This window comes from Capricornis sumatraensis, chromosome 17, assembly GCF_032405125.1.
Source record: "Capricornis sumatraensis isolate serow.1 chromosome 17, serow.2, whole genome shotgun sequence".
Classification (NCBI taxonomy): Eukaryota; Metazoa; Chordata; class Mammalia; order Artiodactyla; family Bovidae; genus Capricornis; species Capricornis sumatraensis.
In genome coordinates, this window is record NC_091085.1 from 41,019,419 (window position 1) to 41,035,895 (window position 16,477).

At 39.7% G+C, this 16,477-nt stretch overlaps 1 pseudogene; it reads right to left on the reverse strand.

Moving 5' to 3' along the window:
- Positions 1-532: 532 nt before the first annotated feature.
- Positions 533-16,264, reverse strand: LOC138093535 (histone-lysine N-methyltransferase SETMAR-like; annotated as a pseudogene).
- Positions 16,265-16,477: the final 213 nt, after the last annotated feature.

Sequence of the window (16,477 nt, forward strand, 5' to 3'; positions counted from 1 at the left end):
TTCATGCATTGGAGAAGGAAATGGCAACCCACTCCAGTGTTCTGGCCTGGAGAATCACAGGGATGGGGGAGCCTGGTGGCCTGCCGTCTATGGGGTCACAAAGAGTCGGACACAACTGGAATGACTTAGCAGCATCAGCATAGGCCCAATGCCCAGTGTATTAGGTTGGTATGAAAGTAACTGCAGTTTCAGACCATGGGGAGCCTGGTGGGCTGCCGTCTATGGGGTCACATAGAGTCGAACACGACTGGAGTGACTTAGCAGCATCAGCATAGGCCCAATGCCCAGTGTATTAGGTTGGTATGAAAGTAACTGCAGTTTCAGACCATGAATTCTAAATCACTATGAAAGTGAAAAGTTAAGTCGCTCTGTCGTGTCTGACTCTGCGATCCCGTGGACTGTAGCCCACCAGGCTCCTCCATCCGTGGGATTCTCCAGGCAAGAATGCTAGAGTGGGTTGCCATTTCATTCTCCAGAGGATCTTCCCGACCCAGGGATCAAACCCAGGTCTCTCACATTGGAGGCAGATGCTTTAACTGCCTCTGAGCCACCAGGGAAGCCTAGATTCAAACACATCTTTAAAATAGGGAACATTACAATCAACACCTTATTGCCAACTAGAAATGTTTGCTTATTCCTGTAGCATAAAAATCCGTGCTTCAGGATTGAACAAACTCTTGGAAAGCATCTTCTTTCTCCTGCTAGTTGTGAAAGGGTTCGCCCTGCAAAAAGTTGTTTGAGGTGCTTGAAGAAGGGGTAGTTGGTTGGCAAGTGGTCAGGTGAATGTGGCAGATGAGGCAAAACTTCGTAGCCCAATGCATTCAAGTTTTGAAGCATTGGCTGTGCAACATGCAGTCAGGGGGTTTCATGGAGAAGAATTGGGCCCGTTCTGTTGACCAATACTGGTTCTAGGCATTGCAGTTTTTGGTGCATCTCATTGGTTTGCTGAGCATACTTCTCAGATGTAATAGTTTCGCCAGGATTCAGAAAGCTGTAGTGGATCAAAAGGGCAGCAGACCACCAAACAGTGGCCATGACCTTTTTTTGGTGCAAGTTTGGCAGTGGGAAGTGTTTTGGAGCTTCTTTCCTGTCCAGCCACTGAGCTGATCGTCACCTGTTGTCATCTAAAATCCACTTTTCATTGCACATCACAATCTGATTAAGAAACAGTTCATTGTTGTTGCATAGAATAAGAGAAGACACTTCAAAATGAAAATTTTTCTTTTGACGTTCAGTCAGCTCATGAAACATCCACTTATCAAGCTTTCTCACCTTTCTAATTTGCTTCAAATGCTGAATGACCATAGAATGGCTGATGTTGAGTTCTTCAGCAACTTCTTGAGTAGTTGTAAGAGGATCAGCTTCAATGATTGCTCTCAAGTGGTCATTGTCAACTTCTGATGGCCGGTCACTACATTCCTCATCTTCAAGTCTCTCATCTCCTTTGCAAAACTTCTTGAACCACCACTCCACTGTGCATTCATTAGCAGCTCCTGGGCCAAATGTGTTGCTAATCTTGCAAGTTGTCTCTGCTGCCTTACAATCTATTTTGAACTCGAATTTAAAAATCACTTGAATTTACTTTTTGTCTAACATTTCTATAGTCTAAAATAAATGTAAAATAAGCAGCAAGTAATACATGAACTGTGAACTTCCAGATGTTCAAGCTGGTTTTAGAAAAGGCAGAGGAGCCAGAGATCAAATTGCCAACATCCGCTGGATCATCAAAAAAGCGAGAGAGTTCCAGAAAAACATCTATTTCTGCTTTATTGACTATGCCAAAGCCTTTGACTGTGTGGATCACAATACACTGTGGAAAATTCTGAAAGAGATGGGAATATCAGACCACCTGGCCTGCCTCTTGAGAAACCTATATGCAGGTCAGGAAGCAACAGTCAGAACTGGACGTGGAACAACAGACAGGTTCCAAATAGGAAAAGGAGTACGTCGAGGCTGTATATTGTCACCCTGCTTATTTAAGTTATATACAGAGTACATCATGAGAAATGCTGGGCTGGAAGAAGCTAAAGTTGGAATCAAGATTTCCAGGAGAAATATCAATAACCTCAGATATGCAGATGACACCACCCTTATGGCAGAAAGTGAAGAGGAACTAAAAAGCCTCTTGATGAAAGTGAAAGAGGAGAGTGAAAAAGCTGGCTTAAAGCTCAACATTCAGAAAACGAAGATCACGGCATCCGGTCCCATCACTTCATGGGAAATAGATGGGGAAACTGTGCAAACAGTGGCAGCCTTTATTTTGGGGGGTTCCAAAATCACTGCAGATGGTGATTGCAGCCATGAAATTAAAAGACGCTTACTCCTTGAAAGAAAAGTTATGACCAACCTAGACAGCATATTGAAAAACGGAGACATTACTTTGCCAACAAAGGTCCATGTAGTCAAGGCTGTGGTTTTTCCAGTGGTCATGTATGGATGTGAGAGTTGGACTGTAAAGAAAGCTGAGTGCCGAAGAATTGATGCTTTTGAACTGTGGTATTGGAGAAGACCCTTGAGAGTCCCTTAGACTGCAAGGAGATCCAACCAGTCCATCCTAAAGGAGATCAGCCCTGGGATTTCTTTGGAAGGAATGATGCTATAGCTGAAACTCCAGCACTTTGGCCACCTCACGCAAAGAGTTGACTCATTGGAAAAGACTCTGATGCTGGGAGGGATTGGGGACAGGAGGAAAAGGGGACGACAGAGGATGAGATGGCTGGATGGTATCACTGACTTGATGAACATGAGTTTGAGTGAACTCTGGGAGTTGGTGATGGACAGGGAGGCCTGGCGTGCTGCATTCATGGGGTTGCAAAGAGTCGGACACTACTGAGCAACTGAACTGAACTGAACTGAATGTCATTAGCAAAAAATATATAATAATAAAGCAAGAAATGCATATTAAAATGATGTATAACATAACTACATTTATTTAAGAATGTATTCCAATAGTAACAGTATTAGTAGTGTTACAGCTCAGCTGTGTCTGACTCTTTGCAACCCCAGGGACTGTAGCCCACCAGCTTCCTCTGTCCATGGAATTCTCCAGGCAAGAATACTGGAGTGGGTTGCCATTTCCTTCTCCCGGGGGTCTTCCTGACCCAGGCATCAAACCTGGGTCTCCTGCATTGGCAGGCTGATACCATCTGAGCCATCAGGGGAGCCCTAACTTATTCCAATATCAAGTGCAAATGCCAGCAGTGCAAAATTGCAATTATGTTCGCACCAACCTAACACCACCTGGAGGAAAAGTGGTTTGCAACAAACATTGGCTGAATAAATCATTTACATCTCCTAAAATCATTTTTCAGATTCTGGAACATAATCATAAAATTACCTAATTTCTTAAGTGTCTTACTATTACTCCTGTTTTCATTGAAATCTAAAACATGATTATTACTTTCAATTAGATGGAAAAATATTTCTTGATTATTAAACTCTGTCAAAGTAAATGTAACATGCTGATTTAATTAATATTACCCTTTATATATTCAATACATTGTATTCTTCAGTTCTGGAAAGCTATAAAATACAGGCACACACACATAAATACATACATAAAGCTATATGAGTATGAAGATTGACATTCCACTCTTTGTTAGCCTTACAACTATAGAATATTACTAAAATGAAGGCCCACAGGGATGAAAATGAAATTAGGATGATGAAGGTAAATGCTAAGGTCCTATTTTAAGTATCCCTGAGTCATGTTGACTTACGGAACCTGAGTAGCTGATCTCACAGACAGCTAGAAATCACATACAGTAGCAGACTGGATTTTCCAAAAATCTATTCTGTCTCATATTCTCATCTTCACATAGCCCTTACCCTAATCAAAAGCTGGAGTCTATGAACCACCTCCATGAATATGGAACCAACAGGATGAGACACAAAATAAGCTGTGTGACTTGCGAGGGTAGGTCAGAAAAGGTGGTCCCATTTCTACATAAGTTCATATTACAATGGTGCCATAGAAGGAAAGTGCTTTAAATAAGAAGTGAAAAACATTTCCCAGGTTCTTGCTTTTTTTTTTTTTTTCTATAATACCTACTTAACTACAGAGATGGACATTTTCCCCCCTTCTTCATCATCACTGCCCTGAGTTCATCATCTAAAGGCAGTCCCTGCATTTGAGTCTTCCCAGCTGAGGACCCAGACATCACAGAGCAGTGTCAAGCCTTCAGTGACATCCGTTTTCCAAATTCCTGACCCACAGAACTCACAAGAATAATAAAATTGTTGTTGTCTTGCAATGCTAATTTAGGGGTCGTTTGCTGAACAGACAGATTGAACTGTTTAGCATGACACACAAATCTCTTACTTAAATTAACTTCATAGTATCATGTTTTACTTTGCTTAACTCACCCAGGTCATAATAAGTAAAAACTATACTTGCTCTTTGGTTGAGGGTTCTGTTCTCATCTTGGCAGCATCCACTAACTTGAACTTCCTGCTGCACAAGAGAGGGAGTCTAACATAGGAAATCACTTCCAAAATTAGGTGCTTCTGCCTATGGACATGTATCATGTAATGATAGCTATGCATTTTCCTGATTCTAAGTACTTTTCAGATGTATTCTCTGCACTCTACTTAATCTTAGGCCTAAATATTTGCCTGGAATAAAATTGGGCTTGCTCGGCTTAGAGGGTATTAGTTCTAGTCTAGTTAGCTAAGCTTTCCCTTTCTGGATGGATGGTGCTGCCTTGCCTTACATGACTGATTTTTCCATAAAAGTCTAGCATATTTTAGGTTTTGTAGACAGTATGTGAAAGTGCTCACACAGGAATTACAGAACAGAAGCAAATGTAAACACTAAGCCTCCCCTTCTTTTTCAGACCCCCTCACCAGCAGCTGATTCTGTTCAGAACTGCTCTGATCTGACTTGTTCAGCACGTCCTTCTGCCCTCCTGGTTGGAACATGGCCTGAACATAACCACTGATTTCTGTGTCCTTCTCTTCAGCATTGGAGTCTGCAGGTTTGCCTATCTGATTACTTGATATATTTATCCATCCCCCTATGAATATAAGAAACCATTTAGCTTATTTACCATAAGTGGATTTGCTTAAGGTGACTAGATCTGTTTCTTTTCCTGAGTGAAAGAATTGGACAACATGCCATAGTTTCTACCTCATTAGAACTCGTGCACTTGGAGCCCTGAGCCAGCATGTACCCTGAGTTGTTGTTCAGTCACTCAGTCATGTCTGACTCTTTGTAACCCCATGGACTGCAGCATACCAGGCTTCCCTGTCCCTCACCATCTCCCAGAGTTTTCTCAGACTCATATCCATTGAGCCAGTGATGCCATCCAGCATCTCATCCTCTGTCACCCACTTCTCCTCTTGCCCTCAGTCCTTCCAGCATCAGGGTGTTTTCCAATGAGTTGGCTCTTCGCATCAGGTGGCCAAGTATTAGGGATTCAGCATCAGTCCTTCCAATGAATATTCAGGGTTGATATCCTTTAGGACTAACTGATTTTTTTTTAATCTACTTATTTTTTAAATGAAGAGTAATTACTTTACAAGATTTTTGTTGTTTTCTGTCAAACCTCAACATGAATCAGCCATAGGTATACATATATCCCTTCCCTTTTGAACCTCCCTCCAAACTCCCTCCCCATCCCACCTCTCTAGGTTGATACAGAGCCCCTGTACAGAAAATTCCCGTTGACTACCTATTTTACATATGGTAATATAAGTTTCCATGTTACTCTGTCCATACATCTCAACCTCTCCTCCCCTCTCCACATGTCTATAAGTCTATTCTCTATGGCTGTTTCTCTGTTGTTGCTCTACAAATAAATTCCTCAGTACCATTTTTCTAGATTCCATATGTATGTGTTAGTATACAATATTTATCTTTCTCTTTCTGACTTACTTCACTGTGTATAATAGGCTCTAGTTTCATCCACCTCATTAGAAATGACTCAAAGGCATTCCTCTTTAAGGCTGAGTAATAGTCCATTGTGTATATGTACCACTACTTCTTTATCCATTCATCTGTCGATGGACATCTAGGTTGCTTCCGTGTTCCAGCTATTATAAATAGCGCTGCAATGAACAACAGGATACATGTGTCTTTTCAGTTTTGTTTTGCTCAGGGTATATGTCTAGGAGTGGGATTGCTAGGTCATATGGTGGTTTTATTCCTAGGTTTTTAAGGAATCTCCATACCGTCTTCCATAGTGGCTGTATCAATTTACATTCCCACCAACCGTGCAAGAGCGTTCCCTTTTCTCCACACCCTCTACAGCATTCATTGTTTGTAGAGTGTTTGATGATGCCCATTCTGACTGGTGTGAGGTCATATCTCGTAGTTTTGATTTGCATTTCTCACATAATGAGCGATGTTGAGCATCTTTTCATGTATTTGTTAGCCATCTGTATGTCGTCTTTGGAGAAATGTCTATTTAGGTCTTTTTCCCACTTTTTGACTGGGTTGTTTGTTTTTCTGGTATTGAGTTGTATGAGCTGCTTGTATATTTTAGAAATTAATCCTTTGTCAGTTTCATTTGCTATTATTTTCTCCCATTCTGAGGGTTGCCTTTTCTCCTTGCTTATAGTTTCCTTTGCTATGCAAAAGCTTTTAAGTTTAATCAGGTCCCACTTGTTTACTTTGGTTTTTATTTCCATTACTCTAGGAGGTGGGTCATAGAAGATCTTGCTTTGAATGATGTCATTGAGCGTTATGCTTATGTTTTCCTCTAAGAGTTTTATAGTTTCTGGTCTTATATTTAAGTCTTTAATCCATTTTGAGTTTATCTTGTGTATGGTGTTAGGAAGTGTTCCAATTTCATTCTTTTACATGTAGTTGTCCACTTTTCCCAGAACTATTTATTGAAGAGGCTGTCTTTGCCCCATTGTATATTTTTGCCTCCTTCGTCAAAAATAAGGTACCTGTAGGTGCATGGGTTTATTTGCGGGCTTTCTATCTTGTTCTATTGGTCTATATTTCTGTTTTTGTGCCAGTACCATACTGTCTGGATGACCATAGTTTTGTTGGATAATCTGAAGTCAAGAAGGTTAATTCCTCCAGATCCATTCTTCTTTCTCAAGACTGCTTTGGCTTGAGGGTCTTTTGCATTTCCATATGAATTGTGAAATTTTTTGTTCTAGTTCTGTGAAAAATGACATTGGTAATTTGATAGGAATCAGACTGAATCTGTAGATTGCATTTGGTAGTATAGTTATGTTCACAATATTGATTTTTCTTACCCAGGAACATGGAATATCTATCCATCTGTTTATGTCATCTTTGATTTCTTTCATCAGAGTTTTATAACTTTCCGTGTAGAGTTCTTTTGTCTCTTAGATAAGTTTATTCTAGGTATTTTATTCTTTTTGTTGCAGTGGTGAATGGGATTGATTCCTTAATTTCTCTTTCTGATTTTTCATTGTTAGTATATAGAAATGCAAGTGATTTCTGTGTATTGAATTTTATATCCTGCAACTTTGCTAAATTCACTGATTAACTCTAGTAATTTTCTGATAGTATTTTTAGGGTTTTCTATGTACCACATCATGTCATCTGCAGTGAGAACTTTGCTTCTTCTTTTCTGATCTGGATTCATTTTATTCTTTTTCTTCTTTGAGATAAGGAAGGACACTACAGAATGATCCAGGGATAAATCCAAGATGAAGACATAACATTTGTAAATATCTATGCACTCAACACTGGAGAAGGAAATGGCAACCCACTCCAGTGTTCTTGCCTGGAGAATCCCAGGGACGGAGGAGCCTGGTGGGCTGCTGTCTATGGGGTCGTGCAGAGTCGGACGCGACTGAAGTGACTTAGCAGCATGCACTCAACACATAAGACAAACACTAACAGACATAAAAGGAGAAATTGACAGTAACACAGTAACAGTAGGAGAGTTTAACATCCCACCCACATCAATTGACAGATCATCAAAACAGAAAATTAATAAGGAAACACGTCTTAAATGATACATTATATGAGATGGATCTCAGAACATTCCATCCAAATGCAGAATACACCTTCTTCTCAAGAGCATGTGGAACATTCTCCAGGATAGACCACATCTTGGGTCACAAATCAAACCTCAGTAAACTTAAGAAATCTTAAATCATATCAAGCATCTTTTCTGACCACAACACTATGAGACTAGATATCAATTACAAAAAAAAAAAAAACTGTAAAAAACACAAATACATGGAGATTAAACAGCACATTTCTAAATAACCAACTGGTTACTGAAAAAATCAAAAAGGAAATCAAAGATTTTCTAGAAACAAATGACAATGAAAACACGGCAATTCAAAACCTATGGGATTGACTAATTTGATCTCCTTGCAGTCAAAGTAACTTCAAAAGCGTCAATTCTCTGGTGCTCAACCTTCTTCATGGTCCAACTTTCACATCTGCATATGACTGCTAGAAAAGCCATTGCTTTGACTATATGGGCTTTTGTTGACAAAGTGATGTCTCTGCTTTTTAACACACTCCCTAGGTTGGTCACAGCTTTTCTTCCAAGGGGCAAGTGTCTTTTAATTCATGGTTGCAGTCATGGTCTGCAGTGACAGTATGTATTCTGAGGCTACTGTGTTATTATGAAGGCAAGACACATGCAGAGGCCAAGTATAAGAATTCCTGGTTTTCCAGTCCTCCTTGCCTAGGGACCAGATACTTGAATGAATACGTCTTCAGATGACTCCAGCTTCTACTCTTCAAAGCAGTCCTAAAAGTTGAATCTGATAATGACCCTTAATTTTTCTGATAATGTCCCTTAATGTTGAATAACATTACCTCTAAGAATATTTTTCAATGACATGTGCACTAAAATCATAAAAAGTTATAAGCATACCAAAAACAAAATTATCTGTACCATATTGAACTTGCAGTCAACATCACATTCAATTTACACATGAACTTTTTGCATGGGTTCCATCTTTGTGCATGCTACTTGCACATTAGTAGCAATAAAGCAAGTCATAAACATGCAATGAATAATTTTTTATTAGCTGTTATTTGAATCTTGGTTTAAAGTTACTTTATTTTGGAATATTATTTTTAAACTATCTATTGAAATTTTCATTCATAGTCATTCTTAAAATTTCCACCCACTCAGGATGAGACATGCTTCATAGAAAGTGCTAAATTCATCCAAGAAAGGATTAATTATTTGTTCAGTTTTAAACTCCCCAATAATCTTTTGAAGCTCATTTCAGGTTCAAAAATTGTGAAATATATGGCTTTAAGAGTAAGATTTTGTTGAGAGGGGAAAATGGCACACATAATGTATAATTTATGATGCTTTGAAATTTGGTCCTTGCAGACACTGAAAAGACTGGCCCTCCCAGGATGAGCTAATTCCTAGAGCTGGCAAATGACTCCCCTGAAGTATGCAAATCAATGAATCCAGAGTCCATACTCTCCTACTATCTCCTCTATCAAACTCTTACAGGTTAAGCCACTATCGCTGTGCCCCAGCATCACCTCAGGGCCAGGTACCAGGCAATTAGGGACTATCCTTCCACCCCAGAGCCTGTTGAAATTATTCACACTAAGTTCAGTTCAGTCGCTCAGTTATGCCCAACTCTTTGCGACCCTGTGGACTACAGCACGCCAGGCTTCCCTGGCCATCAACTCCCAGAGCTTGCTCAAACTCATGTCCATTGAGTTGGTGATGCCATCCAACCCATCTCATCCTCTGCTGCCTCCTTCTTCTCCTGCCTTCAGTCTTTACCAGCATCAGAGTCTTTTCCAATGAGTCAGTTCTTCCCATCAGGTTGCCAAAGTATTGGAGTTTTCAGCTTCAGCATCAGTCCTTCCAATGAACACTCAGAAGTCATTTCTTTTATTGACTGGTTTGATGTCCTTCCAGTCCAAGGGACTCTCAAGAGTCTTCTCCAACACCACGGTTGAAAAGCATCAATTCTTTGGTGCTCAGCTTTCCTTATGGTCCAACTCACATCCATACACAACTGGATAAACCATAGCCTTGACTAGACGGACCTTTGTTGACAAAGTAATGTCTCTGCTTTTTAATATGCTCTCTAGGTTGGTCATAGCTTTCTTTCAAGGAGCAAGCCTCTTTTAATTTCATGGCTGCAGTCACCATCTGCAGTGATTTTGGAGCCCTCCCAAAAATAAAGACTCACTGTTTCCATTGTTTCCCCATCTAATTGCCATGAAGTGATGGGACTGGATGCCATGATCTTCGTTTTTTGAATGTTGAGTTTTAAGCAAGCTTTTAAACTCTCCTCTTTCCCATTCATCAAGAGGCCCTTTAGTTCTTCTTCACTTTCTGCCATAAGGGTGGTGTCATCTGCATATCTGAGGTTATTGATTCCAGCTTGTGCTTCATCCACCCCAGCATTTTGCGTGATGCACTCTGCATGTAAGTTAAATGAGCAGGGTGACAATATATAGCCTTGATGTACTCCTTTCCCGATTTGGAACCAGTTTGTTGTTCCATGTCCAGTTCTAAAGTGTTGCTTCTTGACCTGCATACAGATTTCTCAGGAGGTAGGTAAGGTGGTCCAGTACTCCCATCTCTTTCAGAATTTTTCACAGTTTATTGTGATCCACACAAAGTTAATAAACCAGAAGAAGTTTTTCTGAACTCTTGTGCTTTCTTGATGATCCAGTGGATGTTGGCGATTTGATTTCTGGTTCCTCTGCCCTTTCTAAATCCAGCTTGAACCTCTGGAATTTCACGGTTCATGTACTGTTGAAGCCTGGCTTGGAGAATTTTGAGCACTGCTTTGCTATCTTGTGAGATGAGTGCAATTGTGCGGTAGTATGAACATTCCAAAACCTGTTTAGCCTGCTTACCCTGCCTTGCCCATTGCTTCCCATGGAAACCACCATGAAGGCTCTTGCCCACATTTCTGCTTGTTCCTCTGCCTTCTGACCAGCCCTGGTGCTTTCCTGTGTGACCTTTCACGGCATGCCATGCCTCCTGTTTCTGGGGATCTGTGAATATAAATTTCTTCCTTCATGACAATCATTTCCATGTCTCTGTGTCTTACCACATCTGATTGAAACAAATCCAGGGTACATCTTAGAACAAGATTCTGGAGGTCAAACTTTGGAAAAGTGATCATAAAGTTTTTGACTCTGTATCACAATGTAGACAGATTTCCTTCTCAAGTCCCACTTCAGGCTATCCAGGCAGTTTTAATGCTTTTCAAAACTACTTTCAAAAAAGAGAGAGAGAGAAGGAATAAGTACAGTTAATTGGGGAACCCTGCTTGGATACTATTTTGAGTGATTTGGAGCAGTGAACTTTAAAGAAGACGCTGTCATTTTCAGGCAAATCAGAGTTTCTCCTTCCCATACATACACTTGTGGCTTTTGGCCCCTTATCTTCCTTGGGGGATTGTTTTGGCTCATGAATCCTTTCCATAATTCTCTTTTGTTCAAGTGATTAGTCAACCTTCAAAAAAGATTTTACGGACATCATGATGAAAACAAAACAAAATACCTTTGTGTTTGAGCATTTATGATAAGTGAGTCTTCTAAAACATGGGTCATGGGACAGAGCCCTCCTTGTCTGGGACTCCAGAGGTATTGGCTCTGTTAGATATTGTGTCTTATGATATATCTGTATCATTTAAGACAATATAATTTGCTGAAATGTGTGAAAGTGTTAGTTGCTCAGTCGTGTCCACATAGTCCAGCAGGCTCCTCTGTCCACCGTTCCCTTCATTCCCTTCCTGACCTAGAGATCGAACCCTGGTCTCCTGCATTGCAGATGGATTCTTTACTGTCTGAGCCATCAAGGAAGCCCATCTTCAAATCCTGTTGCTGAAAGGGTGGAACTTAATTCAAAATGCAGAAACAGACCCAGGCATTTATAAATATTTGGTAATCGAAAATGAGTGAGAACAGGCTGTGCATTCAGTAAACGGTCCTGGGACAATTGCTTAGTCCCATGGATGAAGTCTAGATCAGTACAAGTTACAAAGTCAACCGCAGCTCAACAGAGCAGAGAAATAGACTCTACCTTTTGAGAGAGGAGCCACAGTGCCATCTGACAAAGTGGCATGAGTAGAAGGAGACTTGAGTCACTAAAGGGAGGGTTGCCAGATGTAGTAAATAAAAATACAGACAGCCTAGTTAAATCTGAATTTCAGAAAAACAACACATTTTTAGTATAAATATACCCCAAATGTTACATATGATATACATATACTAAAAACCTCATTGTTTATCTGATGTCAAATTTAACTGGGCATCCTGTATTTTGTCTTGTAGCACTAATTAATGGCCATTATTAAAATGTTTACCACAAATATGGGATTTTAATTTGTACATAAAACAATCCTAGCTTGATTTAGGAACTCTCAGTTAATAAGTATTTCTAAAAATATATATACCAAAAAAAATTTTTTTTAAGTTTAGGTTTCCAGGAGTTTAGAGCTCTTTATGAATATTAATTAACAGCTTATCAGTAGAGAACAGCAAGACAAAAGAAGTGATTTCTGTCTAGCTACATCATTACCTTTAGATGAATGGTTCCTCCCTCTATCAGTTTATTAAACGTACAAGTCAGCTTACCAGCTCATTCACATTCATTCTCACATCTTTCCCTGGTACATTGAGAGGATAAAGAACTATTCATCCCATCATAAAGGTGATGTTCCAGCATTGCTATGGTGAACAGATATTCCCAAGCACTCCCCAGGATTATTTCCAGGGACACTGTCCCTCAGGTCTCACCTTCCAGGCTGCAGAGGACCTGTTGTGATCTCACAACCAAGTGGAAAACCTCAGTGCCTCTGACAGAGGAAAGCCCCACAGTCTATCACCCAGGAGACTTGTTCAGTGGAGCAGAACAACTTTCCAGGAAGACATGATAGGTTTTATATTTCTAAAGAACCTTATTCTGGCAAAAATAATATCACCTAATATTTATTTTTATCTCCAACTTCTGTACCTCTTGACTTTGAGTCATGGTTTTATGGAATACCTTTAGGGTGTGTAATCATGCCCTGGACTGGGGATACATGAGACCCTGGTCCATAAGAAATACTGTTTAGTAGATGAGAAAAACATCATGAACAGAAATATAAAGACAAAAGCATAGAAGTCATTTTTCTAACAGCTGAAGAAAAAAGGTGGCTAATATCCAAAAAGGTTTTGGTGAAGTAGGAGAATCATCAGCTGAGATTTAATGGAGGGTATCATGTGACAGGCTGAGCAGGGAGAGGAAAACTGGTCGAGACTACTGTTGTTTTGCAAGATATATTTCCCATTTTTTGCTTAAGTACATAACCCTCAGGGTTTTGCTAGGTATGTGGTCACCTGTAATAAAAACTACATTTCCCAGACTCCACTGCAGCCAAGTGTGGTCCTTTAGTCAATGCAACCTAAACATGAGGCCATTGAGTGTAATTTCTTGGAAATATCCTTAGCATGAAGGGGCCCACCTTTTCTTCAGCCTTTCCTACTTCTTGCTGGCTGGAACACTGACAAGAGGGGAGGAGCACAAACAGCCCTCTTGTAATGTGAGGTAGAAGCATGAACTAGAATGCTGAGGGTAATGGAATGGCAAGACCAAGGAGTCTTGGTTTCTAACACCACACGTGCCCTCCTGCTCACCATAAGTGCTTACTCCCTGATTTCATTTCCATAATTGAGAAATGAACACCTGTTCTACTAAAACCTTGCCTTGGGGTTTTTCTACAAAATAAAATAGTATCCTTGCATAACAGATATATAACATAATGGCCAAATCAAATACTTAATAGGAAATTAAAACTATGGTTACCAGAATATCTTTCCAAAAAGTAGTGACCTTATAATACAGCCAGAAGTTTGCTATTCCCCAGGCCCATTCAGGCAGATTTCCAATTGAAGAGCAAGGCAATAGGGAAATATCCAAGCCCAACTCTAAATGAGCCTGTCATTGAAGAGATTTATTTTCAAGAAGAGATCAAAGGGTCAAAAAGGAAAAATAAGGATCGTTTGCACTGAAATAGCTCCAGCCAATTCCTACCAAATCAGGCTGAAAATAAGTTCAAGTCAAAGTTGCGGTGAAATTAAGTATTACTTCTGACCAATCTCTCTTAGCCTTTAAAGATGGCTGTAATTGAGTTGTAGAATAGCCAGAAAACATCTTACATGGCACACCATTTCTTGAATATCAGTCTGCACAATGATAAGATAATTAAATCACGGTACTTTTAACAAAACCTAATTTCCTGGAAATTTAACTTGTTCTTTTTTTTTCCCAACTGACAAAACCCAAAATAAACATGAAAAGTTGAACATTACTTAGCAATTTGAACAAATATCAGTATTTATTTCAAACACAGTTAATTTGCAGACATTTCTGTTACCATCATCAAGCCATTGATAGGATCCTCCCATCAAATAATTCTAGAAAGGGAAGAATAAGATATTCTTTCATCTTTTCATTCTTTTTGATTTTTTGCTTTTAAGGTAGCATTAGTTTATTAGACTGAATTTTAAACTTCATAGACAGTATCATACTTTTCCACTTTAATTTACCTGTACTTTTCTACAAAGAATTTTACAGGCAGCTAGAAAATTTCACTCTAATACTTTATGTTATGGGTTTTATATTGAGGAAAGATATTTCAGTGGTTCACACTTTGAAGACCTTTCAGGTCAGAGGCCAGTGGTGGCTTTTCATGCAAACCACAGAACAGGATGGAGGTGTTCATGGTCTTCACACTTCCTCCCATGGGCAGTGACTCTGGTGGGCCACACTGACTCTAGTAGGACTGGGACAGTGGCAAATATCACTCAGTTCCTGAGAATCAATGAAGTGTTATGGATTCAGTCATATCAGACTCTTTGTGACCCCATGGACTGTAGCCCTCCAGGCTCCTCTATCCATGGAATTCTCCAGGCAAGATTGGCTGGAGTGGACAGCCAATCCCTTCTCCAGGGGCTCTTACCCAGGGATAGAACCCAGCTCTCCTTCATTGCAGGTGGATTCTTAACCATGTGAGTCAGCAGGATCAATAAAAGGAGATGTTGAAAACAGATCTACAAGATAAACCCTACTATAGGTATATAATTCAAATATTCCCCTCTTAATATGAAGATTAAAATCTGTTTTAATCTTATGAAAATCTGTTGATCTTAACATTGTTTTCAAAGATGACAAGGCAAAATAATAAACCAAATAGACAAATAGAGGACCGTACAAAGCTCAAATATTTATATATTTTATATAGCTATTTACATAACACATAACCAAGCCACTATTTGGAAAACATCATCTCTGTTTTTTTCAACAGCTCAAATTGCTCAAATCACTCTTAAGGATTATCAATAATGATTTGATCAAGAAATCCACCAGAAGTTTATCAGTCCTTGTTTAACATGAACTTTCTGCAGCCTCTGAGAACAGTGGGTTATCCCTACTTCCAGAAAAATCTCTTCTCTCTTGGCTTCTGTAGAACTATTTTCTCTTGGTTTACTTCTTATCTCTCTGAGCAATCCTGTCTGCATTGCTGGCAGTCCCTGAAGTGTTACAGTTCCCTGGGGTCTTGATCATAGCATTGTCTTGTCCCATGGTTTAAGCACTGCTGCTGTTGCTGCTGTTGCTAAGTCACTTCAGTCGTGTCTGACTCTGTGCAACCCCATAGACAGCAGCCCACCAGGCTCCTCCATCCATGGGATTTTCCAGGAAAGAGTACTGGAGTGGGGTGCCGTTGCCTTCTCCAGTTTAAGCACTACTCATCTGCTAAAAGAATTCCAATTCTTGACATTATTAGTCTCAGCACACACTTCCAAGTTTCATTGTATCTGTTGTATTCTGGATTTTTTTCACTTGAACACCCCAAAGACACCAAATCCATTCCCAGCCAGACTTATTTTCTAAATCTCTTCCTTCCCCCATCCCAGCTTCATCCAGCCACAAATCCTGTTTATTCTACAGGCTATGCATCATTTGTTTTTCTCTCCAATTTCACTGATTCTTATTCAGCAGTCAGCTGGACCATTACAAAAATTAAAAGAGGAAACAAACAAAAATCTTCTAAATAGCTGCTTTTAATTTCATACCATTTCCATTATCCAACAGCTTATGTGAGCCTTCTAAAGCATCTAACATGGGTCATTTTCCTATTTGAAATCTTACAGTGACTTTCCTTCACCTGTAGGTAAACATCCATACTCTTGAGGGTACAAAATGCCTTTCATACTGAGCATCTTCATTTCAGCCATCCACTTCTTCACACACTCAACCGTGGTTCAGTCACCTTGAACTCTTAGGTTCACTACACGCACTACAATCTCTCGTTCCGCTGTGCCTTTGTACATGCTGGTATCACTGACTGGAAAGTTCTTCCCTTCTTTTTTTACTTGGAACACTCTTTTAAGAAATTCCCCTTTCTCCTATGTCTGTGTTACAGAGACTCTTCTCCTGTGCAGTATTAGATATTTCCTTTCTTGAGTCCCTTTGCATTTTGTATGTTTTCATTGCAACAATTTACACAATGATTTGGAAGCACTTCTTTACATGTATATTTTTGC